Consider the following 15,984-nt stretch of genomic DNA (forward strand, 5'->3'; position numbering starts at 1 on the left):
CCTGTCCTGCCCCCAGAATAAAACTCTAAAAGCAGGTGAGGCAGCAAACTGTCAGCAACCCCTGCCCAGCACACAGCTCCTGCAGCAGTAACACACATTACTAGGTCCATTACCAGTCAAAGCAACTTAAACAACTGCTGAAATTTTAAGCAAAATTCTGTACAGCATGAAGTTAAGTATGAGCTAAAGTGTTTGGATAATAGTTACCACTATCCTTAAAAACAGTATCTTTCTCTAAACACCAGTTTTTAGAAAAATGCAACACTCACTAAAAAGGCAGTAACAATATCATCTTATAGATCCCAAATAACAAGGCTATTTTCTTTTTGTCTTTCCTTCTCATGCAGCTTTCCAACAAAGAGTGCACAGGACCAAAGCTGAATTTGAAAACACAACCCATTAATTTTTATAGAACTATTATTTTTATTGCCCCATGGTAAAACGTTTCTGAGGACAAAAAAAAAAAAAAAAAAAAAAGGTTGTTAGTGTTTAATACATAGCAATAAAGGAAAATTGATTTTTCATATCATCTGAATATGGCAGCATAAAATAAGTCTAAACTATGGGGGAAGGAAACTCATGTTATAGTTTAGAAACTGTTCCTGATGTTTACACATCACTTCAATTTAAAGAACTGTTTATGATGGGAACATGATGAAAGCTGTTGAACATGAAGGAAGGGAGATGGAAATTAAGCCAAAAGAAACATCTTTGCCAGAACTCTACAAGAAAAGAGAATCAGAGTCAGTTAGTTTGGGAGAAACCTCTGGAGTTTTCCATTCCAATCAGCTGCTTAAAGAATGGCCAACTTCAAAGTGGGGTGAGGTTGCCCAAAGATATTGTAGATGAAAGCACAACATAGTACAGTGCCCTGCAAAATCCATCAATTAAGACATTTTTTCTTGCAAGCCAAATGTCCTCTTTATTTACCACTACTCTGGAAATTATTCCACTCTAGGCCATTCCAAGAAACAATAGGGCCAGCAGCCATCAGGAACAGGGATACACTGCAAAGGAAACAAACCTAAACTGAGCACCTGGTAGGACCAAGGGATGGAGAACTTCAGATGCTAGAAGGCAGACTCTGAGAGAGCTTGGAAAGTCCAGTCCTCACACAAAACCACAAGATCTGTGCTTTCCTTTATCTTACATTGGAGAGGTATGCTCAGCCTGAGAAAAAAGCAGCAGTGACACAAGGCCAGTGTGCACAGAAACAAACCCAACCCACAGTCTGCATTCCACAGCCAGGCCCAAAGGAGATGTTTTCCTTCTTGAGCAAGGAGCACTCCAACAGTTCACAGCCAGGGGGTGATTGTTCTTCAGCTGCCCCATAGGAACAGGCTGCTGCTTTGGCACAGCTCTGTCTGGCTCTGCCTGGCCCTGCCTGCACTGCCTGGCCCTGCCTGGCTCTGCCTGCCCTGCCTGCCCTGCCTGGCTCTGCCTGCCCTGCCTGCCCTGCCTGCACTGCCTGGCTCTGCCTGCCCTGCCTGGCCCTGCCTGCCCTGCCTGCACTGCCTGCCCTGCCTGGCTCTGCCTGCACTGCCTGGCTCTGCCTGCACTGCCTGGCCCTGCCTGCCCTGCCTGCACTGCCTGCCCTGCCTGGCCCTGCCTGCCCTGCCTGCACTGCCTGCCCTGCCTGCACTGCCTGGCTCTGCCTGGCCCTGCCTGCACTGCCTGGCCCTGCCTGCACTGCCTGTCCCTGCCTGTCCCTGCCTGTCCCTGCCTGCCCTGCCTGGCCCTGCCTGGCTCTGCCTGGCCCTGCCTGTCCCTGCCTGGCCCTGCCTGGCCCTGCCTGCACTGCCTGGCCCTGCCTGCACTGCCTGCACTGCCTGGCCCTGCCTGCACTGCCTGGCTCTGCCTGGCCCTGCCTGCACTGCCTAGCCCTGCCTGCACTGCCTGTCCCTGCCTGTCCCTGCCTAGCCCTGCCTGCACTGCCTAGCCCTGCCTGCACTGCCTGTCCCTGCCTGTCCCTGCCTAGCCCTGCCTGCACTGCCTAGCCCTGCCTGCACTGCCTGGCCCTGCCTGGCCCTACCTGCACTGCCTGGCCCTGCCTGGCCCTACCTGCACTGCCTGCCCCTGCCTGCACTGCCTGCACTGCCTGGCCCTGCCTGCACTGCCTGGCCCTACCTGCACTGCCTGGCCCTGCCTGGCCCTACCTGCACTGCCTGCCCTGCCTGGCCCTGCCTGCACTGCCTGGCCCTGCCTGCACTGCCTGGCCTGCCTGCACTGCCTGGCCCTGCCTGCCCTGCCTGCACTGCCTAGCCCTGCCTGCACTGCCTGTCCCTGCCTGCACTGCCTGGCCCTGCCTGGCTCTGCCTGGCCCTGCCTGCACTGCCTGGCCCTGCCTGGCCCTGCCTGCACTGCCTGCACTGCCTGCACTGCCTGCCCTGCCTGGCCCTGCCTGCCCTGCCTGGCTCTGCCTGGCCCTGCCTGGCCCCTAACAAAGCCAGACCAGTCTGACTCCCACCAAAAGGTGCTGCCAGTCCTGAGGGTCTGCACAAGCTGTTGAGGATTCTGTCTTCTTTTCTCCCCCTCTGCTTTGCCTTCAGGAGACCCCATCTGCAGTGCTGTGCCCAGCTTTGGAGGCCTCAGCACTGGAAAGACCTGGAGCTGCTGGAGCCAGTCCAAAGGAGACCACAGAGTTGATCCAAGGGCTGCATCCCCTCTGCTCTGGAGCCAGGCTGGGAGAGCTGGGGTGTTCACCTGGAGAAGAGAAAGCTCCTTGGACACCTTAGAGCTCCTTCCAGGGCCTAAAGAAGGCTTGTAAAAAGGAGGAACTCAGATTTTTTTACACAGGCAAGTAGTGACAGGACAAGGGGGAATGGCTTCACACTGCCAGAGGGTAGGATTAAATTAAGACATTAGGAAGAAATTCTTCCCTGTGAGGTGGTGAGGCCCTGGCACAGGGTGCCCAGAGCAGCTGGGGCTGCCCCTGGATCCCCGGCAGTGCCCAAGGCCAGGCTGGACAGAACATGGAGCAGCCTGGGACAGTGGGAGGTGTCCCTGCCTATGGCAGGGGTGGCATTGGATGAGCTCCAAGGTCCTTTCCAACCTAAACCAGTCTGAAGTTCCATGATTCAAGATGGTCCAAGGGATTTATCTGTTAGAGCAGGACCTCTCTTTCCCCAGAGAGCTCCAGTATCCCTGCCAGGCTATCCCTGCATCTGCCTCTGGCAGCAAGGACACAACCCTCTTTTCCCCTTTACTATTTAAGACTTAAGAGTGGACCTTGTTTTACTCTCTTCTATACTTTTGAGGAGTATAATAGGCTCATGACACATTTTTAAATGCCAGACCAATTCCTTCTGTTTTAAGACATGTTATTAGCAGCTTCTTTTAAAATCACATCACTGCAGATGATTCTATTGACACTTGAGGCAGGAGCAAGAGATATGAAGGGGACTGTGATGACTGCCAGGAGTCCAGCACTAGCTGGAAGAAACCAGACTGGCACCAAAAACACCAGTACTGCAACTGCTCTGCTTTTGGCAACATTTGGGTCCCAAGCTGGCAGTTCAGGAGATGCTGAGGTGCTTCAGACTAATTCCTGATGCTGCAGGACTGTGGGGTGACAGGGCCAAGCAAAGGTTGTCATCATATGACTCGGTGAGCTGCTTCACTGAGCAGCTCTCATGTGCACTTCTGAACCCTCATGGAGGTGTCAAGCAAGCATTTATACTCGCAATAAATGTTTTCTCACAAAACCAAGTATAGGAATAATACTAAACTCATGAGTTTCCTGAGAATAATTCCTCTTCATTTAGAAAACAGGAGGGGTCCAAGAAAGAACTTCTCTACAGGGGAGGAAGACAGAAAGGAAGGAAATGTGAATTACATACACTTCTAGATAAGTTCCCCTTAAAAAAAAAAAAAAAAAAAAAAAAAGGAAGGAAATTAGAGTTAACTAAAAAGAGCATGTTTAGCATCACTGCACAAGCTGGGGAAAAAACCTCGGAAATCCTGGCCAAAGATAATGCTGCCTCCTCCTGTCCCTGCCAGGCTTGCCCCAGGCAGAGGGGAAAGGGCCATTTTTCACCCTTTTACCACTCTGAAATTACAAATCACAGTCACCATTTGATGATCACCTCTCCCTATGTCATCCTAGGTTTCTTTGTAATAAGGCTGTTAAAAAACATGTGTTTTCACTTTTTTTATTATTATTTTAAAAAAAGACAACTCATAACTGAGCAAAGGCTCTGTTGATACAACATGTGGATTAAATCTGAAAGGAGAAAGAAAGCTGTTCTAATAAACTGACAATCCTGCTCAGAGGCCTTATATCCAGATTAGTATAATAAATCATGAGGAAAGATTTATCTTTGGCTGAAACAACCATTTATTTAGGAATGGAACAAGAGTATTTTAAAATTGTTTTGGACATTGTACACAAAAGACTTTCTCAATTTTTGTTCATTTTTGTTTGTTCGTTTTCTGTTTAGTTTTAAGCATATATCCAAAGTTTTGCATTTGCTTTACTTAAAAATGGTTACTTTTTGGTGCTTAAACCTCTGACAAGGCAGTCAGACAGCACCATTGGGCTCCTACAGAAACAAGAAAAGAAAAAATAAAGAAATAAGTGTATCTTCCTCCATTACATCATTACATTTGGTAGAAAACTGCCCAAAATTTAAGCTTTCTCCATTATGCTCCTCTCATGTGCTTTGACAGTTGCATTTGATCCCTTAACCTCTATCAGCAGGAGCTTTTTCACTTTTTTTTAAGCAGGAGACACTCTGCACTATTGCTGCCTTCCCCTATCACACACAAATTGTCCCACAGTGGCTGCTGAGCCCAGCACAAGAACCTGCCCAGTCCAAGTGTCACTCTGGGCAGTGAAGAGCAGGGAGAGGCTCAGAAACCCCAGTCACATCACCAGCCCCAAAACACTGCCCAGAATCAGCACCGGGCCTCCAGAGCCAAAATCAGGGTTTGGCAGAACTTGAGTACAACTCTGAACTGTAACTATAGATGAGTCTAAGTACTGCAACCACGTTTGTTGATAAAAATCTAATTTGTACCTGGAGCTGATTTCAGAACTAAAGCATCTAACAATTCCCCTTTGTGCTGTGGGGATGGCATTGGCCAACTCAGGCAACCATGTCACCAGAGAACACAGCTGTCTTCAAACAGTGACAAAAACCAAAACACCATAAAACAAAACTTTCAGTTCCACAGAAATGTTGTGCGAGGAGATATTACTCAAAACTGGCAGAAAGTGTTTCCTAGAAGCAAGGTAGAGCTCCTCTTAAGCATGTTCTGAAATGTCCCTGGCTCCTGGATCACCACGACTTTTTAGCACATCCAAACTGCAATAAAACACAAGAGGGATCTGGATATGGGATGCAGGATAACACTAAAGAGGTGAAGATTTTGGCTGAAGCCTCTGCCACTCACAGTGTCAGCCCCGAAGTCACTTACAGAAATCACCAGAGTACAAGAAACACTCTTCAAACCCATTAAAAACCACAATCCCCAGCAGTCTCACAGAGGAGATGCTTTAAGCTCAGCAACTGGTTTTATCTCTGCAGAGGAGGAGTCCCTGTGTATTCCATTCCCTCTTAAAATCCATCTGCCAGCCAGACAAATAAAAGGTTGCTCAGGAACTGCAGCTGATGCCATCACTGGGAGGCCATCCCAGCCTCTGCTGCTGCTGTATTCCCAGCTCCCTGAAAGGATCCAGTGGTACACATTAGCCCGGATCACCTCTGGGCTGCTCTGTCCCCCACCCACTCCCTTTGCCAGAGCAGCTGTGCCACCCTCCAGGAGAGCAGGGGAGCTGGGAAGTGCAGAGTGCTTTTGTGCCAGGGCTGCCCAGCCCAGCCCAGCCTGCAGGGCTGTCATGCTGTGCCATCAGCTGCCTCACAGGCTGCAGGATCTCCCCAGGTGCTGCTTGCCACACACCTGCAGCCACCCACGTGGCTCAGGCAGCTCCTGCTAGCTCCTCCTGTGCTCTTCCACTGAGGGATGCTGGACAGCCCCTGTGTCACAGGGACATTTCTCTTTCTTTCTCTCTGTGCACCTCTATGAAAAATCCTGAGAGAGAGAGAGAGAAATGTCCCTGACACACCCCTGAGCAATCTCTCATTGCCAAAAAGCTACCAAGGGGATGGCAAGTCTGGGGGGAGAGAAAGGGAAAGTGCAAGTGGAGATTAAAAACTAGGAGAGGAAAAAGAAGGCCTGACCAGGACTTTTTCTTATTACTCTGCTTTGATTGGAGAATGAAGTCTCATGGCCAACAGAATTCATAGAAGCCTAGCACAGTGATTCAGGAGTCCAAAGCAAGAGCTGTCTCCTGGCTGAAGCACAGAACCTGCTTTGATGAACCCTCCTGGGGACAGTGTTTGCTGTCCTTACCCTACAGACAATAAAGCTGCCCCTGGCAGGGCACACGTGGCAGCCTGGAAGGAGCTGCCCAGCCAGCCAGCCTGTGCCCTGTGAACAGCGGTCCCTGCTCTGTGTGAGCCCTGTGCAAGCTCTGTGTGAGCTCAGTGTGAGCCCTGTGCGAGCTCAGTGTGAGCTCAGTGTGAGCTCTGTGTGAGCTCAGTGTGAGCTCAGTGTGAGCTCTGTGTGAGCCCTGTGCGAGCTCTGTGTGAGCCCTGTGTGAGCTCAGTGTGAGCCCTGTGTGAGCTCAGTGTGAGCTCAGTGTGAGCTCAGTGTGAGCCCTGTGTAAGCTCAGTGTGAGCTCTGTGTGAGCTCAGTGTGAGCTCAGTGTGAGCCCTGTGTGAGCTCAGTGTGAGCTCAGTGTAAGCTCAGTGTGAGCTCAGTGTGAGCTCAGTGTGAGCCCGGTGTGAGCTCAGTGTGAGCTCAGTGTGAGCTCTGTGTGAGCCCGGTGTGAGCTCAGTGTGAGCTCAGTGTGAGCTCAGTGTGAGCTCTCTGTGAGCTGTGTTTGAGCTCTCTGGGAGCTCTGTGTGAGCTCAGTGTGAGCTCAGTGTAAGCTCAGTGTGAGCTCAGTGTGAGCTCAGTGTGAGCTCAGTGTGAGCCCAGTGTGACCTCAGTGTGAGCCCTGTGTGAGCTCAGTGTGAGCTCTGTGTGAGCTCAGTGTGAGCTCAGTGTGAGCTCAGTGTGAGCCCTGTGTTAGCTCAGTGTGAGCCCTGTGTAAGCTCAGTGTGAGCTCAGTGTGAGCTCAGTGTGAGCTCAGTGTGAACCCTGTGTGAGCTCAGTGTGAACCCTGTGTGAGCTCAGTGTGAGGTCAGTGTGAGCTCAGTGTGAGCTCAGTGTGAACCCTGTGTGAGCTCAGTGTGAGCTCAGTGTAAGCTCGGTGTGAGGTCTGTGTGAGCCCGGTGTGAGCTCAGTGTGAGCTCGGTGTGAGCTCAGTGTGAGCTCGGTGTGAGCTCGGTGTGAGCTCAGTGTGAGCTCTGTGTGAGCTCTGTTTGAGCTCTGTTTGAGCTCTCTGGGAGCTCAGTGTGAGCTCTGTGTGAGCTCAGTGTAAGCTCAGTGTGAGCTCAGTGTGAGCTCAGTGTGAGCTCAGTGTGAGCCCAGTGTGACCTCAGTGTGAGCCCTGTGTGAGCTCAGTGTGAGCTCTGTGTGAGCTGTGTTTGAGCTCTCTGGGAGCTCTCTGGGAGCTCAGTGTGAGCTCTGTGCCCTGCAGGGAAGGCTCCAGCCCAGGGAACACCGCCCGGCTCCTGCCCAGCTTCCCCAGGCCGGGCTGAGTCACTGCTAATTGCTCAGAACGCTGCTGCTGGGTCCCACCGCTTTGCTTTGGTTTGTAAAAGCAAAACAAGGTGTGTTTGGACAAAGGTGAGATTATGTTTGTGTTTACAGACAATCTGACTCCTGCAAATAAAAATGCCGTTCCTTGGACAAAAAACTAAAAACATAGGGAAATCAAAAGTAATGCAAATGATCTGGCTCTATAATCCTGCCAGAACAGAAGCACAACGAAAGCAGTTGAACAATAATCGTGGTCTTAAATTTCACTTCTCTGACTCCTGCTTTGTTCAATATTTGAATTATATTTTCAGAAAATTCTAAACCTCTTCAGATTTCAAAGCGCATTTATATATATTTTTTTATATATTTATATATGTTGATTAATTCATGCAAGGTAAAAATCATTATCCTCTTTTTGACACAAGGAAAGTGAAATTAGACACAACGAACTGTCAAAGGCACAGATAAAACTGGTGGAAGGGATGGTACTAAAACCCAAGGGTTTCTGAACCATCTTCTATTTTTATCAAGGATTTACTTTTTTAAAGACAATAGCAACGAAAAAAATATCAAAAATGGATATAGATTTAGGATCAGGACAGTTTATGGGATAAAGGCCATGAGAAAAGCAAGGTCATTGATTCACATTTGGAAAACTGCAGTGAATTCTCAACAAATTGTCGCTACATTCCACCTAGAGCACAAGCATGAAATCAGCCCGCAGCACAGGCAGTCTTGCCTTGGATCACCGGTAGCCAGGGTAATCCAGCTCCAATTCCCATTCTGCTCCGGGGGAAAGGAGGTTTGCAGCAGGATTTCTCGGGAGAGCTGCTGGGGACTGTGGCTGCTCAGCTCCCTGGGTGATTCCAGAGTGCCCTCTAACGAGGCTGCAGCTGCATTCACACACAGGGACACAGAAAACTGAATGAGCCTTGTCTCCGCTTGAAAACTGGAAAGCAGATGACAGACACTAACTGGTGACTGCTCCTGCACAGGTATTTTATACTGCCCTGCACTGTGCAAGCCCTCTTTGGTAAATACCTCAGTAAGCAGCAGGACTATAGAGAAAGATGGGAGAATTCACAGTTATCCCATTCCAAGAGAAGAAAGGATACTGAATAAGATGGAAGTTAACCCAGTACAGCTTTTTAAGATAAACTGAGTTTTACACCATCTGTAAGGAATTGATGGGTGACTTTTCAACATATAATGTAGTTAAATCAAACTTTACAAAATTAAGTTCATATAATCACAAAAATAAGTTAATATAATCAATGAAGTTCACAAATCAAAATGGAATTTCCTTGAATATATTCCTTAATACACTGGTGTACCATAAAATACTGACTATTTGGTCTGCACCCAAGAGTAGTAACACAAGCTGCAGTGGTGGAACAGGACTGGTTACAAGTTCATACAGCAGACACATGGTTTATTGCCCAGTTCCCTTTCACCCACCTACATAAACGAATAAACTATCCTGCAAACCAGAAAAGTTCTTACTGAGACACAAGTCCCACACTGATTCTCAGAACAGAAATTCAATTTTAATAATCTCAGCATCACATTGTCAGAATGGGGCTATTCCTTGCCCTTGAAGCTGTACCCACAGTTATGCCAGGAGAGCACAGCTGCTCAGTGTAGGCTCAGAAGAGTCACAGCAGCTCCTGTCCCCTCCCTCCCTCCATCCTGCACCAAGGCATCCCACTCAGGTGCCCCCCAACATCCCAGCTGGGAGCAGAAGGTGCAAATGGTCCTTTTCCAAGCTCCTACAAGACAGAATGGAAAGGGGCAGAAGTTCCTGAAGCTGCACTGCCCCCATCCTGCCAGATGTGTGTCAGAAGCCTTTGAACAGACCTGGCAAACTCAGCCCAAGGGGCAAACCCCGAGAGAGGATGGTGGAGGTGTCAGCTGCTGGGCGATGTCTGGGGGACCCTGCTGCCACCAGGGTCTGCAAGGAAGCAAGCAGGCCTGTGAGCACTTGTACACCTGGCAGCTCAACACCTCAGCCCCACAGCAGGCACCTGGCTAATGCAGGCCACCAGACAGACATTGCTGAGCAGCACATTCTTCCTTGAACCCATCTCACATACTTGCCAACTTTTTTACTTCTTGCAAAGCACCTTTACTGTAAATAATAAGATCGTGAGGTGCAATGAGGGGAGACCTCAGAGAAATCTGCAGCTCCTCTCAGGAGGCAGGGGAGGGGCAGCTCCAGCTCTGCTCTGGGACAGGGACAGGGCACAGCTGGAGCTGGGCCAGGGCAGCTCAGGCTGGAGAGCAGGAAAGGTTCTTCCCCCAGAGGTGCTGGCACTGCCCAGGCTGCCCAGGGAATGGGCACGGCCCCGAGGCTGCCAGAGCTCCAGGAGCCTTTGGCCAGCGCGGCCAGGGATGCCCAGGGTGGGATTTTGGGGGTCTGGGCAGGGTCAGGGGCTGCACTGGGTGATCCTGGTGGGTCTCTTCCAGCTCCAGGGATTCTGTGATTCCATTTGGGTCACCAAAGACTAAGACCTTATCAATGTGATGAGCAATGCAGGGAACCAGCACCCTGACCCACACAGGTTATCCACTTCAACAAGCACAGCACCTCCAGGAAAGCTCCACTCCATGCCTGCAATGGCCCAGTGGCCACCACTGCTCACAAACAGCCCTGGACAACACCACCCTCAGCTGCACAGGTAACAAAAACCTGCCCTGCTCCAGCTGAAACTGCAGCTTGAGCCTGTACAGCCCAACTGCACTGCCCTTCTCAAACAGCCAAACCCATTTCCTTTCAGCTTCAAACACTGGGAGATTCAAGTCCCTGAGGAATATTTTCCAAAACTGTACAGGCAATTGTATAACCTGAGGAATCCACGTGGAGCAGTCTGATAGAGCCAGCACTTCCCAAGCAGTGCTGAGTCCCTCCTGTGTGCTTGCTCACATGTTCAAACATTCCTCACAGCACTGCTACATTCCAGCCAATTCTTCCTGACAAAACAGCTTATTCCTTCAGGAGATTCAGGCAGAGTTTGACATTACAAAGATCAGCAGTGGGCAGGCAGTCCTGGCTATTTTGAAAAAGAGACTTTTCTTTCATGGACATGTAACCCAAACAAGGCTCAGTGCATTGGTGTAAAATCAAAAATGATTACACAGTCTCTTTTAAACCAGACCTAAGTCCTATTCTGCACAGAATAAAAACTGTAAAAAAGGCAAGAGCAAGTTAATCCCTGAAATGAGTAAGTGAACCACAGCTGTGTGCAGAGCTGTAGGGGTAACCCCTTGTTAGGCACTCTGCTTTTGAAGGCAAGATGAGCAACAGCCAAGAACAAATCACAATGGGTATCACAAACCATGGAATAGGCAAAAAAAAAAGTGTTACATTAATCAAAAGAGTCTAAAATGACAGCAGACACACATTTAGACTTAACATGAAATGTGGCCATCTTGGCAGAGCTGGAGGTATAATAAAGAGGAAATAATTTAAATGCATTAAATCTATGTAGAGCTGGAGTGTCTCCTGCCCTGGCTCAGTAGCGTGGGACAAGAATCACAGCAATGCCCAGCCCAGCAACTGCACAGGAGCCAGAGCTCACCTGTGCAGACAAATCTACAGCTTTGCTCTCCTAAACAGACTCAGAGATGGACTGAAGCACTGGGCAGAGAATTGGGCTGGATATTATGACAAGAAAAAGAGACTTTGATGCGTTTTTTATATCAGTTGCTACCACGACAAGCAGGGGCAGATATGACCTGCAGGAACAGCAGCCCCAGAGCAGGACACCAACAGGACCACTCCTGACATGTCCGTTTCAAATTGGTTTCTGGGTTGTTACTGTTCAACTGTTTACACAACAGAAATTTGACTCTTTTTTCCCTTTGCTTAATTCTTCCATTCTTCTTATTTATATATCTTTTTCTTCATTAGCAAATTCCTTCTTCACATTCAGTGTGCCAAGTACAAGGAATATACAACTTTGTCCATGAGACGGGGTCAGAGAAGGCACAAAACCCTCATGTGTTACAGGTGATCAGACAGAAGTTGAAGAGTTTTTAACTACTCCTGGTCTGACCAGATTCCAAAACACTTCATCTTTCTTTACCTGCATTTCCACCTATTCCTTGCAGAAGAAACTGCAATGAGGATTATTCTGTAAGAATTAGCAACACTTGATTTTTTTTCTGCTGTAGAAATGTCTTTGATAGAATTATTGCCTCAACCCTCAAACAGGTCTGTTCAGAGCCAGCACGAGGGGCTGTGCCCAGAGAGACAGCCCAGGCAGTGGCAAAGCTGAGACTGAGTAAGCTGTTAAGCACACGAGCAGGGTTTATTGCCTGATTCTCACCTGCAGCCCACAAAGCAGGATTTGCCCCAGCTCTCCCAGCAGGGAGTTCAGTCGGCACAGGTGGCAAAAGGACACGCTGCTCCTGACCTCAAACCCCTGGACAAGGCTCCCACCTGCCAGGCTCAAGTTAATACCACTTGGTCACACTGCAACACTGAGCCTCCACATGTATTCCAAAAGAGTCAAAGACTTTTATCCCCTGGGAAAACAGCTTTCCAGACTTCCAATAGCCCACATATGCACACCCCCTTCTTTTGTTTTTCTGAAAGATTTTTTCAGATGTTTATCACTGACATCTGCCATAGTTCCTCCAACAGTGTATCAATTTATTACACATTCATTCAGATTGGAGATGAACATGTGAATCTGCAGGATGTTCAGCCCTTGGCACTTGTCCTGTTTCTGTTCCTCAGTTCCTCTGTGACCAGCCCTCCCTCCAGTGCCCCTGGTTACCAAAGGAGCTGCTTGAGGAGTCTGTCAGAGCACCAAGAATCCTCAGAGAGCTACAAAAAATATATTTTTATTTAAAGACATATTACACAGATTCAGTAATTAGCTTTTGAATTAAATTACTAAAGCTCAGCTCAGAAGAACACTCTTAATTCCAATGAAATATCTCTGTCATTAGCCCAGAGGTGCCCTATGTCATTCCCTCTCCTCCCAGGTTACATCACTACACACATCAGCAAGTTATTTAATGCACGTTTGGGTAAATTATTTATTCACAGGAGCAGCTGCTTTGGTTGTCTGAGTATAACTGAGCCTCTGTGAACAGGCATCCACCTCTGTGGATCCCTCTGCACCACCTGAAGGCTAAGAACTCCCAGCACAGGGAGCTCACCTCTCTCCACTCTGCCTCTGGAGAATCCCACAAGTTGCACTATTTCCAGCTGTGCCAGTTGCTGTTTGCAGTGGAAATGAGCAATTTGAAGTGTTCAGTTTAATCCTTCTGTGCCTGCACGGGCTCTGTGCACCCCACACTGACTGAGGGGCTCCGCGTGAGCAGCATCGCCTCTGCCCCAACAGAGAGGAGTGTCTGCACTGCTGAACTGCAACCACCAGCACAGCTCTGTGCAGCTGAGTGGCAGCATTGCTGCTGGCACCACTGTTGCCTTAGGAACTCCAGACAGAGCTTTTCTGATGGAGCATTTATGTTCCAGAAGATGCATTTTGCTGGTTTTGCTCCAGATGTTAAAATTTGATTGTTTCTGCCCTACTGCTTGCCCAAATTGGCCTGGTCCCCAAGAATGCCCAGGAGTCTGCTCTGAGCCCACCTTCAGCACTGACACCCTTCAGCTGAGGAGCTCCCATCACTGACAGCCTTCCCCTCTGCCCAAACTCCTCCTGTAATTACCCTCCACCACTGCTGGGAAGTTGAGTCCCATTTAACAGAATTTGTGTCGCTGTGCCACAGTTACTGGATCCTTCTGTGTGCTTTGGGAAGGCTGACAGGATCCAGCTGTGGGAGAACTTCCCACAGGCATGGATTTCCAGAGTGCCTGAGTCACTCCTCAACTCTCTTCAATGTGCCTGGATAAACTGAGCTTATTCAGGGCTTGTTTTCCAGAACTGTAGCATTTCTGTGGCCTGCCCTGAACTCCCCAGGAGTTTTCTATCTCACTGGAGAGCTCCTGGAACCAGAGATGCCCTGGCAGCCTGTTCTAACCACAAGCACACACACGCCCACTGCAGCTTGATTTTCTTTAGTAAAACTGCAAACCACACAAGCAATCAACTCCTCCCGCAGCAGAGCAGTTCAGACTGTGCCACTATTGATGCATCTGTGTCCTGCCACTCCCACTCCACCCCAGCAGTGGCTGTGGTGGTATCAAGATCCTCCTGCCACGTGGAACCACCCAGGCAGGCCAGCAGCACCTTGTCCCTGCGTGTCCCCCCTGCCAGCAGGGACCCCGAACAGCAAAGGTGACACAGCTGCTCTGGGCTCAGCCAGGGACTGAACCCAGGTGTGGGAAGCAGCTGCTTCTCACCCATCCACAGCTTCCATTTAACACCTGAGGCACCGTTTATCCTAAGGCTGTTCTTAAATTTTGTATGGCAACAGCACCTGTTTAATTGTCAAGTTGCACTAGAGTTCAATTCCTAGGAAAACCCAAGTATGTGGTTCTAAGCAATCATCAGTTGACTCGGATACTGAAATCCCTTCCCAAGAGAAAACACCAGTCGGGAGATCTTCCCAACCAAAGGTGGGTTAGCCTTTAATCTTTACATTCATTGCATCTGCAAGATCTAATTAGACACAAAATTTTACCCGCTCATTTTATTTCACTCCTGCTGCCGACATCACGTTAACAAACCACCTTTCCTTTCCTAAACCACATTTTATCTTTCCATGTGTGGACAATACTCGCAGTACTTCCAATCCCACCGTCTCTTCTTTCCCATTCCCTGCGCTATTTCAAATTAGCGGCAGGCAGCCCAACCGGTTTGTTTCAGAGCGAAATCCCAGGCAGGGCTGCGGCGGTTGTCTCTGGTTTGTTAACTCGCACTTAACCTGGTTTGTTAACTCGCACTTAACCCGCTGCGCTCCGTCCCGCCGCCTCTGCCTCCGCTCTGCGCGCCCCGCTCCCGCAGGCACCGGCTCCCGGCCCGACGCTCAGCCCGGCCCGCCCGGCCCGCCGGCCCCGGAGCCGCTCGTACCGCGATGCGGGCACGGGGAGCGGGCACCGGGAGCGGGCACGGGGAGCGGGCACCGGGAGCGAGCACGGGGAGCGGGCACGGGGAGCGGGCACCGGGGAGCGGGCACGGGGAGCGGGCACGGGGAGCGGGCACCGGGAGCGGCCCCGCCGGGCCGGGGCGGGTTCTTGGGCCGCTCCGGGTGTCGGAGCTGCGGGCCCCGCTCTCGCTCCGGGCCCGGTTCTCGGGCCGGGCCGGGCTCTCGCTCCGGGCCCGGTTCTCGGGCCGGGCCGGGCTCTCGCTCCGGGCCCGGTTCTCGGGCCGGGCCCGGTTCTCGGGCCGGGCCGGGCTCTCGCTCCGGGCCCGGTTCTCGGGCCGGGCTCTCGCTCCGGGCCCGGTTCTCGCTCCGGGCCCGCCCGGGACTCACCTGGCACCGCCGGTCCGCCGCTCAAAGCCTTCCCCGCCGCTCCTCGCCGCAAACGTCAGCGGCCCCGGAACGTCTCGCGCACGGCGCCGCGCCCCCATCGGTCTCCTGTTCCGGGGCACCGGCGCGCGCCGCCGCCAGGGGGCGCTGTCGCCCGCGGAGTGCGCGAGCCCGGGGCTCTACCGTATTTACCAGAGTACGGCGCCGACTATGCCTACCGTACTTACTGTAGCTAACTCGCACTCACATGACCGTGAAAATATCTGCTATGTTTTTCGCGTTAAATGTTTTATTCAAAGTTCCCAAAGCGGTATTCTAGCCGCTGCAGCGCTGGCCGCGGGCTCGTTTCTGGCGGCTGGTCAGGTGCCCTCTGGTGCCTTCAGCCAACAGCATCCTCCCAGTGCCTGTTCAGGTGTGGCCGCCGCCCTCGCCGGTCTGTCCCGCCAGGCCCGGTCGCCTGCCGCGGTCCGTGTTCCATTCTGGGCTCCGTCTCTCCTCCCGGGCTCCATGTCCCCCCTTCCCGCGGTCTGTGTTCCTTCCCGGGGCCCGTGTCCTGCTCCCCGCCCCTCACAGGTCCATGTCCCACAGTGGACTCAGTGTCCCCCTTTCCTGGTCCATGTCCCACTGTGGGTCCGTGTCCCGTTACGGGCTCAGTGTCCCTTTCCTGGTCCGTGTCCCATTCCGGGCTCAGTGTCCCCCTTTCCTGGTCCATGTCCCACTATGGGTCCATGTCCCATTCCGGGCTCAGTGTCCCTCTTTCCTGGCCTGTGTCCCATTCCGGGCTCAGTGTCCCTTTCCTGGTCCGTGTCCCATTCCGGGCACAGTGTCCCTTTCCTGGTCCGTGTCCCATTCCGGGCACAGTGTTCCTTTCCTGGTCCGTGTCCCATTCCGGGCTCAGTGTCCCTTTCCTGGTCCGTGTCCCATTCTGGGCACAGTGTCCCTTTCCTG

At 51.1% G+C, this 15,984-nt stretch overlaps 1 protein-coding gene across 8 annotated transcripts in view; it reads right to left on the reverse strand.

The window, feature by feature from the left end:
- Positions 1-15,946, reverse strand: part of EXD3 (exonuclease 3'-5' domain containing 3) — a 250,668-nt gene extending 234,722 nt beyond the window's left edge. For 3 of the 8 annotated variants that reach the window (XM_085593680.1, XM_077787870.2, XM_085593677.1), the window contains exon 1: positions 15,040-15,197. The gene's annotated coding sequence lies outside the window, so the exon portion shown is untranslated. Of the gene's footprint in view, positions 1-15,039 lie in introns of all 8 variants that reach the window. The other 5 variants (XM_085593681.1, XM_085593676.1, XM_085593674.1 and 2 more) reach the window with 5 other exon arrangements.
- Positions 15,947-15,984: the final 38 nt, after the last annotated feature.

The sequence above is a fragment of the Lonchura striata genome, chromosome 17 (assembly GCF_050655825.1).
Source record: "Lonchura striata isolate lonStrDom1 chromosome 17, ASM5065582v1, whole genome shotgun sequence".
NCBI lineage: Eukaryota > Metazoa > Chordata > Aves > Passeriformes > Estrildidae > Lonchura > Lonchura striata.